Genomic DNA, 22695 nt, shown 5'->3' on the forward strand with positions numbered 1-22695 from the left:
AAGCATCTCCATTCCTGCCATTGGAGCCAACAATTTTGAGCTGAAACCTCAGCTAGTTGCCTTAATGCAACAAAACTGTAAGTTTTATGGACTTCCATCTGAAGATCCTTATCAGTTTTTAACTGAGTTCTTGCAGATCTGTGAGACTGTAAAGACGAATGGAGTTGATCCTGAAGTCTACAGACTCATGATTTTCCCTTTTGCTGTAAGAGACAGAGCTAGAATATGGTTGGATTCACAACCTAAGGATAGCCTGGACTCTTGGGATAAGCTGGTCACGTCCTTCTTGGATAAATTCTTTCCTCCTCAAGAGCTAAGCAAGCTGAGAGTGGATGTTCAAACCTTCAAACAAAAAGATGGTGAATCCCTCTATGAAGCTTGGGAAAGATACAAGAAGCTGACCAAAAGATGTCCATCTGACATGTTTTCAGAATGGACCATATTAGATATATTCTATTATGGTCTATCTGAATTTTCGAAAATGTCATTGGACCATTCTGCAGGTGGATTTATTCACCTAAAGAAAACGCCTGAAGAGGCTCAAGAACTCATTGACATGGTTGCAAACAACCAATTCATGTACACTTCTGAGAGGAATTCCATGAATAATAGGATACCTCAGAAGAAAGGAGTTCTTGAAATTGATGCTCTGAATGCCATATTGGCTCAGAACAAAGTTTTGACTCAGCAAGTTAACATGATCTCTCAAAGTCTGAATGGATGGCAAAATGCATCCAACAGTACTAAAGAGGCAGCTTCTGAAGAAGCTTATGATCCTGGGAACCCTGCCATGGCAGAGGTTAATTACATGGGTGAACCTTATAGAAACACCTATAACTCATCAAGGAGAAATCATCCAAATTTCTCATGGAAGGATCAACAAAAGCCTCAACAAGGCTTTAACAATGGTGGACGCAATAGGCTGAGCAATGGCAAGCCTTTTCCATCATCTTCTCAGCAACAGACAGAGAATTCTGAACAAAACACTTCTAATCTAGCCAATCTAGTCTCTGATCTGTCAAAGGCCACTTTTAGTTTCATGAGTGAAACAAGATCCTCCATCAGAAATTTGGAGGCACAAGTGGGCCAGCTGAGTAAGAAAATCATTGAAACTCCTCCCAGTATTCTCCCAAGCAATACAGAAGAGAATCCAAAAGGAGAATGCAAGGCCATTGATTTAATCAATATGGCCAAATGCACAAGGGAGGAGGACGACGAAAATCCTAGTGAGGAGGACCTCCTGGGACGTCCCTCAAGCAAGAAGAAGTTTCCTATTAAGGATCCACAGGAATCTGAGGCTCATACAGAGACCATAGAGATTCCATTAAATCTCCTTCTGCCATTCATGAGCTCTGAAGACTATTCTTCCTCTGAAGAGGATGAAGATGTGACTGGAGAACAAGTTGCTCAGTATTTAGGAGCTATCATGAAGCTGAATGCCAAGTTGTTTGGTAATGAGACTTGGGAAAGTGAACCTCCCTTGCTCATTAATGAACTAGATACCTGGATTCAGAAAACTTTACCTCAAAAGAGACAAGATCCTGGCAAGTTCTTAATAGCTTGTACCATAGGCACCATGACCTTTGAAAAAGCTCTGTGTGACATGGGGTCAGGGATAAATCTTATGCCACACTCTGTAATGGAGAAGTTGGGGATCATTGAGGTACAACCTGCCTTGTTCTCATTACAATTGGCAGACAAGTCATTGAGACAAGCTTATGGAATAATAGAGGACGTGTTAGTAAAGGTTGAAGGCCTTTACATCCCTGCTGATTTCATAATCTTAGACACTAGGAAGGAAGAGGATGAATGCATCATCCTTAGAAGACCTTTCCTAGTCACAGTAGAAGCTGTGATAGAGGTCAACAGAGGTGAATTAGTCCTTCAATTGAATGGGGACTACCTTGTGTTTGAGGCACATGGCCATCCCTCTGTGACAAAAGAGAGTAAGCATGAAGAGCTTCTCTCAGTTCAGAGTCAAGAAGAGCCCCCACAGTCAAACTCTAAGTTTGGTGTTGGGACTATACAACATTGACCTGATCACCTTTGTGGCTCCATGAGAGCCACTGTCAAGCTATTGACATTAAAGAAGCGCTTGTTGGGAGGCAACCCAATTTTATTTATCTAATTTTTATTTTATTGTTATTTTGTGTTTTATTAGGTACATGATCATGTTGAGTCACGAAAAAAATATAAAAATTAAAAACAGAATCAAAAACAGCAGAAGAAAAATCACACCCTGGAGGAAGCACAAATTGGCGTTCAACGCCAGTAAGAAGCATCTGGCTGGCGTTCAACGCCAGAACAGAGCATGAATCTGGCGCTGAACGCCAGAAACAAGCAACATTCTGGCGTTTGAACGCCAAGAATGTGCCTAGAGGAAAAGCTGGCGCTGAACGCCAGTAACAAGCATGAAACTGGCGTTCAACGCCAGAAACATGTTACATCTGGACGTTGAACGCCCAGAACGTGCACCACTCGGCGTTTAAACGCCAGAATGGTGTGCAAAGGCATTTTACATGCCTATTTGGTGCAGGGATGGAATTCCTTGACACCTCTGGATCTGTGGACCCCACAGGATCACCTCAGGATCTGTGGACCCCACAGGATCCCCACCTACCTCACCCTCTCTCTCCATTCATGGTCATCCCTTCTATTTTTTATTCACCACCTACATCTATCCACTCTTCCCCATACACCACCTACCCTTAACATTCAAAATCTCTTTCCCACCCAATCCCACCCATATAGCCGAATACACATATCCCTCCATCTTTTCTATATCTTCTTCTTATTCTTCATCTTTTCTTTCTTCTCTTGCTCGAGGGCGAGCAATTTTCTAAGTTTGGTGTGGTAAAAGCATGGCTTTTTGTTTTTCCATAACCATTGATGGCACCTAAGGCCAGAGAAACCTCAAAAAAAAAAAGAAGAAGAGAAAAAAGGGAAGACAAAAGCTTCCACCTCTGAGTCATGGGAGATGGAAAGACTCATGTAAAGGGTTTATAGCTCAGTGGTAGAACATTTGACTGAAAATCAAGAGATCCCTGAGATACCTCAAGGGATAAATTGTCCTCCACACAATTATTGGAAGCAACTAAGGGTAGGAACACCAAAATCACTAGGGATCATGCAACAGAAGCAAGGAAGAGACATAAAGGAGCTCAAAAAGCACCATTGGTTCTTCAAGAGGGCGCCACCCTCACTAAGGTGGACTCATTCCTTGTTCCTATTTTCTTTGCTTTTTCGGTTTTTATCCTTCATGTCTATCTATGTTTTGTGTCTCTACTTCATGATCATTAGGATGTAGTAACTATGTCTTAAAGCTATGAATAAATTCTATAAATCCTTCACCTTTCTTAAATGAAAAATGTTTTAATTCAAAAGAACAAGAAGCACATGAATTTTGAATTTATCCTTGAATTTAATTTAATTATATTGATGTGGTGACAATACTTTTTGTTTTCTGAATGAATGCTTGAACAGTGCATATTTTTTATCTTGTTGTTTATGAATGTTAAAATTGTTGGCTCTTGAAAGAATGATGAACAAAGAGAAATGTTATTGATAATCTGAAAAATCATAAAATTGATTCTTGAAGCAAGAAAAAGCAGTGAAAGAAAAAAAAGAAAAGCTTGCAAAAAAAACTGGCGAAAAAAAATAGAAAGAAAAAGAAAAAGCAAGCAGAAAAAGCTAATAGCCCTTAAAACCAAAAGGCAAGGGTAAAAAGGATCCAAGGCTTTGAGCATCAATGGATAGGAGGGCCCAAGGAAATAAAATCCAGGCCTAAGCGGCTAAACTAAGCTGTCCCTAACCATGTGCTTGTGTCATGCAGGTCCAAGTGAAAAGCTTGAGACTGAGTGGTTAAAGTCGTGATCCGAAGCAAAAGAGTGTGCTTAAGAGCTCTGGACACCACTAACTAGGGACTCTAGCAAAGCTGAGTCACAATCTGAAAAAGTTCACCCAGTTATGTGTCTGTGGCATTTATGTATCCGGTGGTAATACTGGAAAACAAAATGCTTAGGGCCACGGCCAAGACTCACAAGTAGCTGTGTTCAAGAATCAACATGCTTAACTAGGAAAGTCAATAACACTATCCGAAATTCTAAGTTCCTAGAGAAGCCAATCATTCTAAACTTCAAAGGAAAAAGTGAGATGCCAAAACTGTTCAGAAGCAAAAAGCTACAAGTCCCGCTCATCTAATTAGAATTAATATTCATTGATATTTTGAAATTTATAGTATATTCTCTTCTTTTTATCCTAATTGATTTTCAGTTGCTTGGGGATAAGCAACAATTTAAGTTTGGTGTTGTGATGAGCGGATAATTTATACGCTTTTTGGCATTGTTTTTAGGTAGTTTTTAGTAAGTTTAAGATACTTTCAGGGATGTTTTCATTAGTTTTTATGTTAAATTCACATTTCTGGACTTTACTATGAGTTTGTGTGTTTTTCTGTGATTTCAGGTAATTTCTGGCTGAAATTGAGGGACTTGAGCAAAACTCTGATAGGAGGCTGGCAAAGGACTGCTAATGCTGTTGGAATCTGACCTCCCTGCACTCAAAATGGATTTTCTAGATCTACGAAACTCCAAATGGCGCTCTCTTAACGGCGTTGAAAAGTAGACATCCAGTTCTTTCCAGCAATATATAATAGTCCATACTTTATTTGGGAATTGACGACGTAAAGTGGCGCTCAACGCCAAGTACATGCTGCTGTCTGGAGTTAAACGCCAGAAACACGTCACAACCCGGAGTTGAACGCCCAAAACACGTTATAACTTGGCGTTCAACTCCAATAAAAGCCTCAGCTCATGGATAGATCAAGCTCAGCCCAAACATACACCAAGTGGGCCCCGGAAGTGGAATTATGCATCAATTACTTACTCATGTAAACCCTAGTAGCTAGTTTATTATAAATAGGACTTTTTACTAGTGTATTAGACATCTCTGGACGCCTAGTCCTTAGACCATGGGGGCTGGCCATTCGGCCATGCCTGAACCTTTCACTTATGTATTTTCAACGGTGGAGTTTCTACACACCATAGATTAAGGGTGTGGAGCTCTGCTGTACCTCAAGTTTCAATACAATTACTATTACTTTCTATTCAATTCTCTTTTATTCTTATTCCAAGATATACGTTGCACAACACTTTAATGAATGTGATGATCCGTGACACTCATCATCATTCTCACCTATTAACACGCGTGACTGACAACCACTTTCGTTCTACCTTAGGCCGGGCGCATATCTCTTAGATTCCCCAACAGAGTATTCGTGGTATAAGCTAGATAGATGGCGGCATTCATGGGGATCCGGAAAGTCTAACCTTGTCTGTGGTATTCCCAGTAGGATCCCGGGAATCCGGAAAGTCTAACCTTGTCCGTGGTATTCCGGGTAGGATTCCGGTATTAAATGACTGTGACGAGCTTCAAACTCATGAAGGTTGGGCGTGATGACAAACACAAAAGAATCAGTGGATTCTACATCAACCTGATTGATAACCGACAGATGATTAGCCGTGCTGTGACAGAGCATTTGGACCATTTTCACTGAGAGGATGGGATGTAGCTATCAGCAAGAGTGATGCCTCCAGACGATTAGCCGTGCAGTGACAGCGCATAGGACCATTTTCCCGAGAGGATTAAAAGTAGCCATTGATGATGGTGATGCCCTACATACAGCTTGCCATGGAAAGGAGTAAGAAGGATTGGATGAAAGCAATAAGAAAGTAGAGATTCGAAAGGATTCTAGCATCTCCACACGCCTATCTGAAATTCTCACTATTGATTTACATAAGTATTTCTATCCTATTTTATTTTCTATTTATTTATTATTTTTGAAATCATCATAAATCAATTAATCTGCCTAACTGATATTTACAAGGTGACCATAGCTTGCTTCATACCAACAATCTCTGTGGGATCGACCCTTACTCACCTAAGGTATTACTTGGATGACCCAGTACACTTGCTGGTTAAGTTGAACGGAGTTGTGAGCTTCTCTAACAGTGCCTGGAACTCTTTTCTCACAATTTTGTCCACCAGTCCTCTTGGGCACCTCCTCCATATGAACAATTATTCTGGACAAGTGTGATGAGTTGAGGTTTCAACTCAAAGTTGTTAGCATAAATTGTTGGCTTTAGGATGCTACTGCCATAGTTTCCTGGGTTTGGGTTGATGTAGGAGCCTAAGACTCTCCTCTCTTGCCCAACATGATTGCCATCATTATCTCCAACATGGTTATGCACCTCTTCCTCCATAGTAGCTCCCAGATCTTCCTCTACTACTTCCTCTCCAACTATGCCTTTGCCTCTTGCTTCCATCCTTAATCTAAGGAAGGTCCTCTCTGGTTCACTATCGAAGGACGATGAAGTTTCTCCCCTTCTACCTGTCATACATTCAACAGCAGCAAGCAGAGGACAAGTGATTAGTTTGGTTGATGCAATTAATCAAACAATTATTGGAGCAGTAAAAAATAGAAATATGAACAATGAATAACTAAAATGATCAAAGTAAAAATAAACAAAATAGAAAAGGCAAAAATTTAAGAACTAAAAAAGAAATAACAAGGTAATTAAAATGCTTAATCTAGCTTCCCATCAATTTAGTCATTGTCAAATTCAAACCAATCCCTGGCAACAATGCCATAAAACTTGATGGACAGAATTCACTCCCCATATAAAATCATAAATCCGTTCTATTGGCAAGCGCACCAAAATTATTGTCAAGTAATAACCCACAGTGGAGTAGGATCGTATCCACAGAGATTGGTAGATTTGAGCAATTTTAATTAATGGGTAAATTAGTCAAGCTGAGTAATATAGAGTGTGATTGCAGAATTGTAAATAAGCAGGAATGTAAATGACTTAAAAGTAAAGAGAAGCAGTAAAGTGCAGAAAGGGAAATGGCAAGAATGTAAGGTGCAGAAACATAAATGACTTAATTGTAAATGGGAATGATGATTAACAGAATGTAAAGAAAGCTATAAAGAATGGATAAGATAAGAATTGGGGGAATTCATTGGGATCAGGAGATGTTGTTCTCTTTGGATTAAATCCAGCTCATCTCATCTTCAATCATGCAACTCATTGACCTCTTGGCAATCATGATTGATTGATCTCCAATCCCTTGGTGATTCAATCTCTCAAATCCTGATAATCAGCCAATTCCTTGGTCTAATTGCTCATGAAGAGAGATATGTTTGGTCCCATATTATACCACACATCATTATAGGTCCAAGTAGTGGGTGGATTATATGTCACCATATCCAATCACCAAAACCCAGATTCTACTCAAGTGTGAGAAGGGATTTCAAGCATGGTTTCATGTTTCCTTTTCTAAGGTTCCCATGAAACCCATTTTGCATTCAACCTCTTCCTCAAGATGATTGAACACTAATCATTAAAATGAAATTCCTTCTAGAAAATCAAAGAGAAGATGAAGAGAAGAAGAAATTTACTATCATTAATCCATCAAGTATAACAGAGCTCCCTCTCTCAATGAGAGAGAAGTTAGCTACTTCTAGCTAAAGAGAAAAGTACAAGAGATGGAAGAAGATGAAAAGTAAATCTAACTATGCTTTTAACAAAAGCTACTACCCAACAACCCCCTTCTCAGTACTTCCAAGGGTTTTTTATACTACTCCTATTACTAGAATAAAGAAAAGACAAAAAGAAAAAGAAAATTACAATTGGAAGGAAAAAGAAAACTTAATAAACGTGACCTTTAGTGGCTGGCGTGTGACTGGCGGTTCAGTGGCGTGCCACGCCGAGCTCCAAATTTGGCTTGGCGCGCCACGCCCAACTCTTCAAGTGGCATGCACTAACATTGGCATCCTTGGCGTGCCAAGCCTTCGAGCTCAAGTGGCATGCCCAGGGTCTGGCGTGCCATGCCCATTGTGCAGGCTTCTTCACCTCTCTGGAAAATATAACTGGCCTGCCACACCCAGGGTTTAGCGTGCCACGCCCATTATCCCTCTTTGTTCCAGTAGCTGGCATGCCACGCCCAGCATTCAAGTGGCACGCCGAGGTGAATAAATGAGAGCTGGCGTGCCACGCCTTCGACCTCAAGTGGCATGCCTAGCTTTGCTTGGCTTTTTCTGGTGGTGGCGTGCCACGCCTGAGTCTTCAAGTGGCACGCCCAAGTGATGATGAGAGCTTGGCTTGCCACGCCTTCGACACCAAGTGGCACGCCCAAGTGCTTGGGCCTTTGACCTCTTCTCTGGAAACTCGTACTGGCGTGCCACGCCCTTGATGCTCAAGTGTTACGCCCACTTTAATGTGACTCCATTAGCTTGGCGTGCCACGCCTGGGTCCTCAAGTGGCATGCCTAAGTGATGATGAGAGGTTGGCGTGCCATGCCTTCGACACCAAGTGGCACGCCCTAGTGAATTCCTTTTCTGGTTGATGAGTTGGCGTGCCACGCCCAGCTCTTGTGGCCTTCACCATTGCTCTCTGGAATTTGCTACTAGCGTGCCACGCCCTGATGCTGGCATGCCACGCCCATTTCTTTTTTTGTGACATTTGTTCCAAGTGACACCCCTCTTCACATGCCCAACTTTTACTTGTTATTTTCTTCCTTTTTTATTGCTCATTCCTCCTGAAATTCAACACAAACCCATTTCAAAGCAATGTACCATAATACTTATCATTTAGCTCATGAAATTGCATTGAAACAATGAATATGTGCTCTTTTTATCGTCCTTTTTCATAGGTAAAAAGGGTAAATGATGCAAGTCATCAGGCAACCCAACCTTAATTAATTTTTTATTTCCTTTTGTTTCATTTTGTTTTTCTTTTATAGTCCTGATCATATGCAGCAATCAGAATAGTGACAGAATTCACAACAGTGAAAACAGAGCACTCTGGATAGAGTGTCAAAGTTGAACGCCAGTTAGGAAGCCCTCACTAGGCGTTCAATGCCCCTCATGGGCAGCATTGCTGGCGTTGAACGCCAGCCAGGGAGCAGCCCCTGGGCGTTCAAACACCAGTGCAAGAGAGCAGGTTGTCTAGAATTTCCTAACCCTTTAGGACCAGTGGGTCCCACGGAAGCTCCACCTATCCCACCTTCTTCTTCCCCATTTATCATATTCGCTCGAGGATGAGCAAAACTCTTAAGTTTGGTGTTGCAAAAGCTTTGCTTTGTGACTTCTACCACTCTTAAGTATAGAAGAAGAAGATGGAGCAAACTAGAGAGCATGCACATGAGCCTGTGTAGCAGCCTTAACAAACACAAAGAAATGACATTGAAGAGATCAAGCACTACATTGGATCCTCAAGGAGGAGCACTGGCCACCATCATTCAGGTGGATTCGTTCTCTTTTACTCCTTTTCTATTTTATTTTTTATTTTCTGTCTGTTTAATTTCTTGTTCTCTTATTCTTATTGCATGATCATTTGCATTGATGTCTTAAAGTTGTAAAATGTTCCATATATCTCTCACCTTGCTTAAAACAAAATTTTTATTTGAAAGGAATTGACAGATGCATGAACTTCAAGTATAAAATAAGATTAGTTTAATTATGTTGATGTGGTGTCATTGCTTTTGTTTTCAAAATGTATGAATAAACAGTGGTTAGGAGGGCCCAAAGGAATAAAATCCTAGCCTAAGCGGCTAAACCAAGCTGTCCCTAACCATGTGCTTGTGGCGTGAAGGTGTCAAGTGAAAAGCTTGAGACTGAGAAGTTAAAGTCGTGGTCCAAAGCAAAAAGAGTGTGCTTAAGAACTCTGGACACCTCTATCTGGGGACTCTAGCAAAGTTGAGTCATAATCTGAAAAGGTTCACCCACGTAAAGTGTCTGTGGCATGAATGTATCCGGTGGTAATACTGGAAAACAGAGTGCTTAGGGTCACGGCCAAGACTCATAAAGCTGTGTTCAAGAATCAAAGTAAGCTTAACTAGGAAAGTCAATAATATAATCTAGATTCTAAGTTCCCAAGGATGCCAACATCTCTGAGTTTCAATGGATAGTGAGATGCCAAAACTATTCAGAAGATAAAAGCTACTAAGTCCCGCTCATCTGATTTTGGCTAAGCTTCATTTGAAGCTTAGAAATTTATTGTATCTTAATTTTCTTTTCCATCCTACTGTGTTTTTAGTTGCTTGGGGACAAGCAACAGTTTAAGTTTGGTGTTTTGATGAGCGGATATTTTATATGCTTTTTGACATCACTTTCATATATGAGTATTTGTATTTTTGGGAAATTTTAGGTATTTTCTGGCTGAAATTTAGGAGCTGGAGCAGAAGTCTAATTCAGAGACAGAGAAAGCACTGCAGATGCTATCCAGATCTGACCGGCCTATATTCAGAAGAGCTTTTCTGGAGCTACAGAAGTCCAAATAGAGCAATCTTAATGGCTGTGGAAAGGTGACTTCTAGAGCTTTCCAGAAATATAGAATAGTTTATACTTTGCTTCTAAATAGAAGGTGCCTCATAGCATGTGGATCTCATCAAAGCTCAGCCCAAACACTCAACAAGTGGGCCGAAGAAGTGGATTTTAGTACTAAATAGACTGTTTCACCCTTACTGGTCATCTGTTTAGTATTTAAGGGATTAAATCTATGTAACTTACATCATTTTTCTCATCATTCACGTTTTTCCATTGCCTTCTACCTCAGTATGAGTTTCTAAACCTCCAAGGTTAAGGGGAGGAGCACTGCTGAGTCCTATGAATTAATAAAAGTACTATTGTTTCTTCTTATACCCATGCGTGATTAATTCTAAGATGTTTATTCGTACTTCATCGTGGTGAATATGATGATCTAACCAATTAGCTCTATTCATCATATTAAGATGAATGTGCCTGACAAACACCCGCGTCTACTTGGATTCAGAATGTGTCTTTCACCGGACACTGACGAACAACAGCTTGAATATACATCTCTCAGATGGCTAATCTGTGATTTCGTTGGGGACTTCTCTATAAATTAATTCAGCCGATTTCCGGGAAGATTAGGGTCTCTATGGTAGAGGCTAGAACCCAAATACAGCATTCTCTGATTTGAAAGATCTAACCTTATCTATGGCATTTTGAGTAGGATCAGAAAGGAGAATGGACTGTACGCGCTTCACCCTCAAGTAGAGATGGATCCACACCAAACCTGAGGTTCAGATCCGAAGGAGTATTGGCAGTTGCTCAAACCAGTGTCAATCACACACAGCCTGCAATTGAAGAAATCACTCACAAGCAAAGAAGATAGTAGTACCAGAGTTACTTCAGAAGACAAAGCAACTCCAACTCTCAACCCTATTCACATTATTGCATCCAAGCATTTATGACATATAAAGTATTCAAAGTTTATCCAACATAAACCTTCTGATTCTGCCTGACTAAGACCTGCAAGACAAAACATAAGGTTGCTTCAAGCCACAATCCTCGTGGGATCGACCCTGACTTGCTCAGGTATTACCTGGACGACACAGTGCACTTGCTGGTACTGCCTGCCGTACGAAAAGGTCTGGGGTTTTACGTATGTACGCACTAGAATGTAATGCCTGAGTTGATGCCTGGTGCACGAAATTATAATCCCAATATCAAAATCAAGATTTCTTATGATTTTGTACCACTAACCAGCAAGTGCACTGGGTCGTCCAAGTAATACCTTACGTGAGTAAAGGTCGACCCCACAGAGATTATTGGTTTGAAGCAAGCTATGTTTATTTTATTATTCTTAGTCAGGATATCGATTATAATTATCAGTTTGAATTATTAGAAAATAAAAGAACGTAAAATAATTACTTGTTATGCAATAGTGGAGAATATGTTGGAGTTTTAGAGATGCTTTGTCCTTCTCATTTAAGCTTTCCTCTTGTATTCCTCTTCCCACACGCAAGGCTCCTTCAATGGCAAGCTATATGTAGGGTGTCACCGTTGTCAATGGCTACTTCCCATCCTCTCAGTGAAAATGGTCCAAATGCTCTGTCACAGCACGACTAATCAGCTGTTGGTTCTTGATCATGTCGGAATAGAATCCATTGATTCTTTTGCGTTTGTCATCACGCCCAACACTCGCGAGTTTGAAGCTCGTCACAGTCATCCAATCCCAGAATCCTACTCGGAATACCACAGACAAGGTTTAGACTTTCCGGATTCTCATGAATGCCGCCATCAATTCCAGCTTATACCACGAAGATTCTGATTAAGGAATCTAAGAGATACTCATTCAATCTGATGTAGAACGGAGGTGGTTGTCAGGCACACGTTCATGGATTGAGGAAGGTGATGAGTGTCACGGATCATCACCTTCTTCATAGTTAAGCGCGAATGAACATCTTAGATAAGAACAAGCGTGTTTGAATGGAAAACAGAAGTAATTGCATTAATTCATCGAGACGCTGCAGAGCTCCTCACCCCCAACAATGGAGTTTAGAGACTCATGCCGTTAAAGAGTATAAAATTCATATCTAAAAATGTCATGAGATACAAAATAAATCTCTAAAAGTTGTTTAAATACTAAACTAGTAACCTAGGTTTACAGAGAATGAGTAAACTAAGATAATTGGTGCAGAAATCCACTTCTGGGGCCCACTTGGTGTGTTCTGGGGCTGAGACTAAAGCTTCTCACGTGCCTGGGCTATTTCTGGAGTTGAACGCCAAGTTATAACGTGTTTTTGGCGTTGAACTCCAACTTGTAACCTATTTCTGGCGCTGGACGCCAAACTGCAACATGGAACTGGCATTGAACGCCAGTTTATGTCATCTATCTTCGCGCAAACTATGAACTATTATATGATGCTGGAAAGCCCTGGATGTCTATTTTCCAACCCAATTGAGAGCGCGCCAATTGAATTCTTTTAGCTCCAAAAAATCCATTCCGAGTGTAGGGAGGTCAGAATCCAACAACATCAGCAGTCCTTTTTTCAGCCTAAATCAGATTTTTGCTCAGCTCCCTCAATTTCAGCCAGAAAATACCTGAAATCACAGAAAAATACACAAACTCATAGTAAAGTCCAGAAATGTGATTTTTGCTTAAAAACTATTAAAATTCTATTAAAAACTAATTAAAACATACTAAAATCTACATGAAATTACCCGCAAAAAGCGTATAAAATATCCACTCATCACAACACCAAACTTAAACTGTTGCTTGCCCCCAAGCAACTAGACAAATAAAAGAGGATAAAAATAAATCAAGAAGCAATAATATCTCAGAGTTTCAAGTGAAGCTCAGATTCTAATTAGATGAGTGGGGCTAGTGGCTTTTTGCTTCCAAACAGTTTTGGCATCTCACTTTATCCTTTGAAATTCATAATGATTGGCATCCATAGGAACTCAGAATTCAGATAGTATTATCGATTCTCTTAGTTTAGTATGTTGATTCTTGAACACAGCTACTTTATGAGTCTTGGCCGTGGCCCTAAGCACTTTGTTTTCCAGTATTACCACCGGATACATAAATGCCACAGACACATAACTGGGTGAACGTTTCCAGATTGTGACTCAGCTTTGCTAAAGTCCCCAGTTAGAGGTGTCCAGAGCTCTTAAGCACACTCTTTTTGCTCTTAAGCTCTCAAGCTTTTCACTTGGACCTGCATGTCACAAGCACATGGTTAGGGACAACTTGATTTAGCCGCTTAGGCCTGGATTTATTTCCTTGGGCCCTCCTATCCATTGATGCTCAAAGCCTTGGATCCTTTTTACCCCTGTCTTTTGGTTTTAAGGGCTATTGGCTTTTTCTACTTGCTTTTTCTTTCTTCTTTCTTTTATTTTTCACAAATTTTTTTCGCAAGCTGTGCTTCTACTTCACTGCTTTTTCTTGCTTCAAGAATCAGTTTTATGATTTTTCAGATCATCAATAACAATTCTCTTGTTCATCATTCTTTCAAGAGCCAACTATTTTAACATTCACAAAATTCAATATAAAAAATATGCACTATTCGAGCATTCATTCAGAAGACAAAAAGTATTGCCACCACATATAAATAATTAGAATTTTCTTTATTAAGAACTCGAAAAAAAATATTGCCTCTTTATTTTAAAAATCTACTATTTTATTCATGTTTGATGATGATGAGAAAAATAAATTATAACTTAATTGGAATTAAAATCAAAGTAGAGATACTAATTACTACTACTAATATATAACTTCTTAGGTAAATTCCTAATAAGAACAGTTATCACAGAGTTAAGGCAAAGATTAGAAATCAACGACCTTTATTTTATGAAGTGGATGTTCCTCTAGTCTATGGGATGCTTGGTCCTTCAAGAGATAATTTCTGACGCTTCAGTTCCTTTAAGTCACATCCTTGCTCTTCCTGTTCCCTTAGGTGCCATGATCTTGATGAGTTTTAGCTCAGTGATCATGGCGAATCACACCAAACTTAGAGGTCTGCTTGTCCTCAAGCAAAAGAAAGGAAAGGAGAGGAATAGTATGAGAGGCAATTTTGAAATTCAAAAGATATGATGAGTTGAAAAAGAGTTGGATTGGAAAAAGATTTGTGTTTATGGATTAAGATACATTTGATATTTTTGAAAAAGGGATTTTAGAAATTAGGATAAATTTTTTTTTTGAAATTGAAGGATGACATTTTGAACATGTTTATGCAAAAAATTCTGAATTGAAACATAAAAAATTAGAAAATTTGTGAAGAAATACGAATTTTACCTCCTCCCCACCATCCTGGCGTTAAACGCCCAAACGCTGCAAGTTTTGGGCGTTTAACGCCCAATTGCTGCTTCTCCTGGGCATTCAACACCCAGCTGTTGCTTCTTTCTGGCGTTGAACGCCAAGAAGTCCTTTATTACTGGGCATTTTTCTGAACGCCCAGGATGCTGTAATTTTGGCGTTAAACGCCCAGAAGGTGCTTCTTTCTGGCGTTCAACGCCCAAAAGATGCTTCTTTCTGGCGTTTAACGCCCAGATGGCTATCCTTACTAGTGTTGAACGCCCAGTGGATGCTTCTTTTGGGCGTTCAACGCCCAAAATATTTCTTACTGGCTTTTTCACGCCAGTGAGCTTCCAAATTCCCCTGTAACTCTGTGAACTCAAGCAACTGCTATTCTACCTTGAAGATAACTGAGATATACCTGTAAAAATTAATTTAATAAATAAACTTTGTAACTGACTGGGTTGCCTCCCAGTAAGCGCTTCTTTATTATCTTTAGCTGGACTATTACTGAGCTTTAATCAAGCCTCAGTTTTGAGCATTCTAGCTCAAAATTGCTTTCATGATAATGTTTAACTCTCTGTCCATTAACAACGAACTTTTTGTTAGAATCATTATCCTGAAGCTCTACGTATCCATATGGTGACACACTTGTAATCACATATGGTCCTCTCCACTGGGATTTCAATTTCCCGGGGAATAATCTGAGCCTAGAATTAAATAGTAGAACTTTTTGTCCAGGCTCAAAGACTCTGGATGATAGTTTCTTATCATGCCATCTTTTTGCTTTCTCTTTGTAAATTTTTGCATTTTCGAAAGCATTGAGTCTAAATTCCTCTAGCTTATTTAACTGGAGCAAACGCTTTTCTCCAGGTAACTTGGCATCAAGGTTTAGGAATCTGGTCGCCCAGTAGGCCTCATATTCCAGTTCCACTGGCAAGTGACATGTCTTTCCAAACACAAGCTGGTATGGAGAGGTCCCTATAGGGGTTTTGAATGCTGTTCTGTATGCCCACAGAGCATCATCCAAGCTTCTTGCCCAATCCCTTCTATGGTTAATTACAGTCCGTTCCAAGATTCTTTTAAGTTCTTTGTTACAGACTTCTGCTTGCCCATTTGTCTGTGGATGATATGGAGTGGCTACCCTGTGGCTAACTCCATAACGAACCAAAGCAGTGTAAAGCTGTTTATTGTAGAAATGAGTGCCCCCATCACTGATTAGTACTCTAGGGGTGCTAAATCTACTGAAGATGTGTTTCTGGAGGAATTTTAACACTGTCTTAGTGTCATTAGTGGGTGTTGCAATAGCTTTCACCCATTTGGATACATAATCCACTGCCACCAGAATATAAGTGTTTGAGTATAATGGTAGGAAAGGCCCCATGAAGTCAATACCCCATACATCAAATAACTCAATCTCCAAGATCCCTTGTTGAGGCATGGCATAACTATGAGGTAGATTACCAGATCTTTGGCAACTATCACAATTAAGTACAAACACTCGAGAATCTTTATAGAGAGTAGGCTAGTAGAAGCCACATCGGAGGACTCTTGTGGCTGTTCACTCACTTCCAAAATGTCCTCTATATTGTGATCCTTGGCAATGCCATAGGATCTTCTGCGCTTCTTCTTTAGTTACACATCTACGGATTACTCCGTCTGCACATCTCTTGAAGAGATACGGCTCATCCCAAAGATAATACTTTGCATCCGTGATCAGCTACTTTGATTGCTGCCTATTGTATTCTTTGGGTATGAATCTCACTACCTTGTAGTTTGCAATGTCTGCAAACCATGGCACTTCCTGGATGGCAAAGAGTTGCTCATCCGGAAAGGTTTCGGAGATCTCAGTAAGAGGGAAGGACGCCCCTTCTACTGGTTCTATTCGGGACAGGTGATCTGCTACTTCATTCTCTGTCCCTTTTCTGTCTCTTATTTCTATATCAAACTCTTACAGAAGCAACACCCATCTGATGAGTCTGGGTTTTGAATCCTGCATTATGAGTAGATATTTAAGAGCATCATGATCGGTGTACACAATCACTTTTGATCCTACTAAATAGGATCTGAACTTGTTAATGGCATAAACCACTGCAAGTAATTCTTTTTCTGTGGTTGTGTAGTTCTTCTGTGCGTCATTTAAAACACGGCTAGCATAATGAATGACGTGCAGAAGCTTGTCATGCCTTTGTCCCAACACTGCACTAATGGTATGATCACTGGCATCACACATCAATTCAAATGGTAATGTCCAGTCTGGTGCAGAGATGACTGGTGCTGTGACCAGCTTAGCTTTCAGGGTCTCAAACGCCTGCAGACACTCCTTATCAAAGATAAATGGCGTGTCAGCAGCTAGCAGATTACTCAGAGGTTTGGCGATTTTTGAGAAATCTTTTATAAACCTCCTATAGAATCCTGCATGCCCCAGAAAGCTTTTGATTGTCTTAACACTGGCAGGTGGTGGTAATTTTTCAATTATCTCTACCTTAGCTTGATCTACCTCTATTCCCTTGTTCAAAATTTTATGCCCAAGGACAATTCCTTCAGTCACCATAAAGTGACATTTTCCCAGTTTAAAACCAGGTTAATGTCTTGGCACCTCTTTAGAATAAGTGCTAGATGGTCAAGACAGGAGCTGAATGAGTCTCCAAATACTGAAAAGTCATCCATGAAGACTTCCAGAAAATTTTCCACCATATCAGAGAAAATAGAGAGCATGCACCTTTGAAAGGTTGCAGGTGCATTACACAGACCAAATGGCATCCTTCTGTATGCAAATACTCCGGATGGACATGTGAATGCTGTTTTCTCTTGATCCTGGGGATCTACTGCAAATAGATTATAACCTGAATATCCATCCAGGAAGCAGTAGTATTCATGACCTTCTAGTCTTTCTAGCATCTGGTCCATGAATGGTAAAGGAAAATGATCCTTTCTGGTGGCTGTATTGAGCCTTCTGTAATCAATACACATACACCACCATGTACCTATTCTTGTAGAAACCAGTTCATTTTTTTCATTATGGACCACTGTCATGCCACCTTTCTTAGGGACGACTTGGACAGGGCTTACCCAGGGGCTATTAGAAATAGGATAAATAATCCCAGCCTCTAGTAATTTAGTGACCTACTGCTGCACTACCTCCTTCATGGCTGGATTCAGTCGCCTCTGTAGTTGAATTGGCTTAGCGTCACCCTCCAATAGGATCTTGTGCATGCATCTGGCTGGGGTAATGCCCTTAAGATCACTGATGGACCACCCAAGAGCTGTCTTGTGTGTCCTTAGCACTTGAATTAGTGCTTCCTCTTCCTGTGGCTCTAAGGTAGAGCTTATGATTACAGGAAAGGTATCACCTTCTCCCAGAAATGCATATTTCAGGGATGGTGGTAATGGTTTGAGCTCGGGTTTGGGAGGTTTCTCCTCTTCCTGAGGCATTTTCAGAGGTTCTATTATTCTCTCTGGTTCCTCCAGATCAGGCTGAATATCTTTAAAGATATCCTCTAGCTCTGATTCGAGACTCTCAGCCATATTGACCTCTTTTACCAGAGAGTCAATAATATCAATGCTCTTGCAGTCATTTTGGGTGCCTGGATGCTGCATGGCTTTGACAACATTCAACTTGAACTCATCCTCATTGACTCTCAGGGTTACTTCACCTCTTTGAACATCAATGAGGGTTCGGCCAGTTGCTAGGAAAGGTCTTCCCAGAAGTCAGTGGGAAAGGCAAATGGTCCAACTTTGACAATCATGTCTTCAGTCACGCCTGATGGGTATTTAATGGAGCCATCAGCAAGTTGAAGACATATCCGGGTTGGTTTAACTTCATCAGTCAACCCAAGCTTTTTGATAGTAGCTACAGGTATTAGATTAATACTTGCCCCAAGATCACATAGAGCTTGCTTGGTACAAGTACCTTCTAATGTGCATGGTATCATAAAGCTTCCCGGATCCTTAAGCTTCTCAGGTAAGCTTTTAAGAATGATTACACTGCATTCTTCAGTGAGGTAAACATTCTCAATTTCCCTCTAATCCTTCTTATGACTTAAGATCTCTTTCATGAACTTAGCATAAGAGGGTATTTGCTCAAGTGCTTCTGCAAACTGAATCTTTATTTCAAGAGTCCTGAGATAGTCTGCAAAGGGGGCAAATTGCTTATCCTGTTCCACTTGGCGGAGTTTCTGAGGATAAGTCATTTTGGCTTTGTATTCATCAACCTTAGTTGCTGTCAGTTTATTGCTTACAGATATGGGTTGAGAAGCCTTTTTAGAGGGGTTGCTATCAACACTTGTATGTGTCTGATCTCCCACTGGCGTTTGAATACCAGGGGTGGAAGCTGGAGTGGCGTTAGACACCAGCTCCTTGCCTGTTTTTGGCATCTGAACGCCAGAACTGTGCTTCCTTTGGGCGTTCAACGCCGATTCATTGCTTGTTTATGGCGTTGAACGCCATGACTAAGCATGGTCTAGGCATTCAGCGCCAGTTTTCCACCCATGTCCTCAGATGGATTTTGGGTGGTTTGCTCATTTCTTGGCTTCCTGCTACCTTGAAGTGAGGTATTTAATGTTTTCCCACTTCTTAATTGAACTGCTTGGCATTCTTCTGTTATTTGTTTTGATAATTGCTGTTCTATTTGCTTCAACTGTATTTCCATATTCATATTAGCCATTCTTGTTTCTTGTAGTATCTCCTTGAATTCGGCTAAATGTTTTGTTAGAAAATCTAATTGCTGATTGAATTCAGTAGCTTGATCTGCAGGACTGAGTTCAGCAGTTACTATTTTAGCCTCTTCCTTGATGGAAGGTTCACTGCTTAGGTACAGATGCTGATTCCTGGCAATTGTATCAATGAGCTCTTGGGCTTCTTCAATTGTCTTTCTCATGTGTATAGATCCACCAGCTGAGTGGTCTAGAGAAATCTGAGCTCTTTCTGTAAGCCCATAGTAGAAGATGTCTAACTACACCCACTCTGAAAACATTTCAGATGGGCATTTTCTTAGCATATCTCTGTATCTCTCCCAGGCATTATAAAGGAATTTATTATCTCCTTGTGTTGAAGCCTTGGATGCTTAGCCTTAGCTGTGTCATCTATTTTGGAGGAAAATAGTGATTCAGGAATTTTTCCGACAGCTGTTTCCATGTCTTTATGCTGTCCTTAGGTTGGTTATTTAACCACCTCTTAGCTTGGTCCTTTACAGCAAATGGGAACAGTAATAATCTGTAGACATCCTGATCTACTTTCTTATCATGTACTGTGTCAGTAATTTATAAAAATTGTGCCAGAAACTCTGTAGGTTCTTCCTGTGGAAGACCGGAATACTGGCAACTTTACTGCACCATGATAATGAGCTGAGGATTCAACTCAAAACTACTGACTCCGATTGAGGGTATACTGATACTACTCCCATATGAAGCAGTAGTGGGGTTAGCATATGACCCCAGAGTCCTTCTGGACTGTTCATTTCCACTTAGTTCCATGATGGAGCAAGGGAGATGATATGGATGTTGATATTATTTATTTATTATTATTATTTATTATTATTATTTTTTTAAAAGAGATATTTTCGAAATAATAAAATAAAATAAAATGAAATAGAATAAAAAAACAAAATAAAAATAAAAATAAAAATAAAGATAAAAATTTGAAAATATTCTATGAAGATTTTCGAAAAAGAATGAGGAGAGAGAAATTGGTTAGGATATTATCAAAAATTTTGAGAAAAGATAAGATAGAAAAAAGATGTAATTGAAAATTGAAAAGATATAAAAGATATTTGAAAAAGATAAATTTGTTTTGAAAAAGATATTGTGAAGATTTGAAAAAGATATTTATGAGTTGAAAAGATTTTAAGAAGGAAAAGATGTAGATTTGTTTTGAAAAAGATATAATATATATATATATATATTAAAAGGATAAGATTTGAAAAATTTTGAAATTGAAATCTGAATTTTTATAAAAAAAATTCGAAAATATGGCTTAAAAATAGTTAGAAAATATATTTTTTTTGAATTTTGAATTTTATGATGAAAAAGAAAAAATACATAAAAGACACAAGACTTAAAATTTTTAGATCTAGTGCTCCTTGTTTTTGAAAATTTTGGAGGGAAAACACCAAGGAATACCAAACTTAAAAATTTTAAGATCAAAACATAAAGAAGACTCAAGAACACTTTGAAGATTCACAAGAACAGCAAGAACAAAAGAAAGAACACCAAACTTAAAATTTTTTAGAAAACTTAATAAAATTTTCGAAAATTATAAAAGATTAACAACAAAACACCAAACTTAAAGTTTGGCACAAGATTAAATCAAGAAAAATTAGTTTTGAAAAAGATTTTTAATAGAGCCGATGCCTAATCCTCAAGAACATAAACCAATGCTCTAGCCAATTAAGCTGTAAATGTAACACTTGTTTTGAAGATGTATTATTTTTATAGATAAAAATAAATTTTTGAAAACTAATGTTTTGAAAAAGCACAAGAAAAACAAGAAAAGACACAGAACAAGACAAACCAAAGATCAAACAAGAAAAATTGACAAGAACAATTTGAAGATCAAGGAAAAACAAAGAACACTAATTCAAAAATTTAAAGGAAAATACAAGATATGCAATTGACACTAAACTCACGAAAAAAATTTAAAATTTGATAAAGAAAAATAATATTTTTGAAAAATTTTTGAAAAGGAAATAAAGGACTCAGAATTTAATGACTCTGTAGCAACAAAAATAAATTATTCCTAATCTAAGCAACAAAATAAACCTTTAGTTGTTCAAACTCAAACAATCCCCGGCAATGGCGCCAAAAACTTGGTGCACGAAATTATAATCCCAATATCAAAATCAAGATTTCTTATGATTTCGTACCACTAACCAGCAAGTGCACTGGGTCGTCCAAGTAATACCTTACGTGAGTAAGGGTCGATCCCACGGAGATTATTCGTTTGAAGCAAGCTATGTTTATTTTATTATTCTTAGTCAGGATATCGATTATAATTATCAGTTTGAATTATTAGAAAAATAAAAGAGCGTAAAATAATTACTTGTTATGCAATAGTGGAGAATATGTTAGAGTTTTGGAGATGCTTTGTCCTTCTCATTTAAGCTTTCCTCTTGTATTCCTCTTCCCACACGCAAGGCTCCTTCCATCGCAAGCTATATGTAGGGTGTCACCGTTGTCAATGGCTATTTCCCATCCTGTCAGTGAAAAAGGTCCAAATGCTTTGTCACAGCACGACTAATCATTTGTCGGTTCTCGATCATGTCGGAATAGAATCCATTGATTCTTTTGCGTTTGTCATCACGCCCAACACTCGCGAGTTTGAAGCTCGTCACAGTCATCCAATCCCAGAATCCTACTCGGAATACCACAGACAAGGTTTAGACTTTCCGAATTCTCATGAATACTGCCATCAATTCCAGCTTATACCACGAAGATTCTGATTAAGAAATCTAAGAGATATGCCCCCAGTCTAAGGAAGAACGGAAGTGGTTGTCAGTCACGCGTTCATAGGTGAGAATGATGATGAGTGTCACAGATCATCACATTCATCATGTTGAAGTGCAACGAATATCTTAGAATAAGAATAAGCGAAATTGAATAGAAAATAGTAGTAATTGCATTGAAACTTGAGGTACAGTAGAGCTCCACACTCTTAATCTATGGTGTGTAGAAACTCCACCGTTAAAAATACATACGTGATGAAGGTTCAGGCATTGCCAAATGGCCATCCCCCAAAACGTGATCAATAGTCTCCTAAGATGATTAATAAAATAAAATTGAGACCAAAGATATCTAATACAATAGTAAAGCGTCCTATTTATACTAGACATGCTACTAGAATTTACAGAAGTAAGTAATTGATGCAGAAATCCACTTCTAGAGCCCACTTGGTGTGTGCTTCGGCTGAGCTTGAGCTTTACACGAGCTGAGGCTTCTTTTGGAGTTGAACGCCAAGTTGTAACGTGTTTTTGGCATTCAACTCTGTTTCGTAACGTGTTTCTGGCATTTGACTCCAGAATGCAGCATGGAGCTGGCGTTAAGCGCCAGTTTACATCGTCTAATCATGAATAGAGTATGAACTATGATATTTCTGGAAA

The 22695-nt window shown here is 39.3% G+C and overlaps 1 non-coding gene across 1 annotated transcript; it reads right to left on the minus strand.

The window, feature by feature from the left end:
• Positions 1 to 319: 319 nt before the first annotated feature.
• Positions 320 to 423, minus strand: LOC112798688 (small nucleolar RNA R71). Its single transcript, XR_003200287.1, has one exon. It is a non-coding gene; the product is annotated as a small nucleolar RNA R71 (small nucleolar RNA).
• Positions 424 to 22695: the final 22272 nt, after the last annotated feature.

The sequence above is a fragment of the Arachis hypogaea genome, chromosome 4 (assembly GCF_003086295.3).
Source record: "Arachis hypogaea cultivar Tifrunner chromosome 4, arahy.Tifrunner.gnm2.J5K5, whole genome shotgun sequence".
NCBI classification, from domain to species: Eukaryota; Viridiplantae; Streptophyta; class Magnoliopsida; order Fabales; family Fabaceae; genus Arachis; species Arachis hypogaea.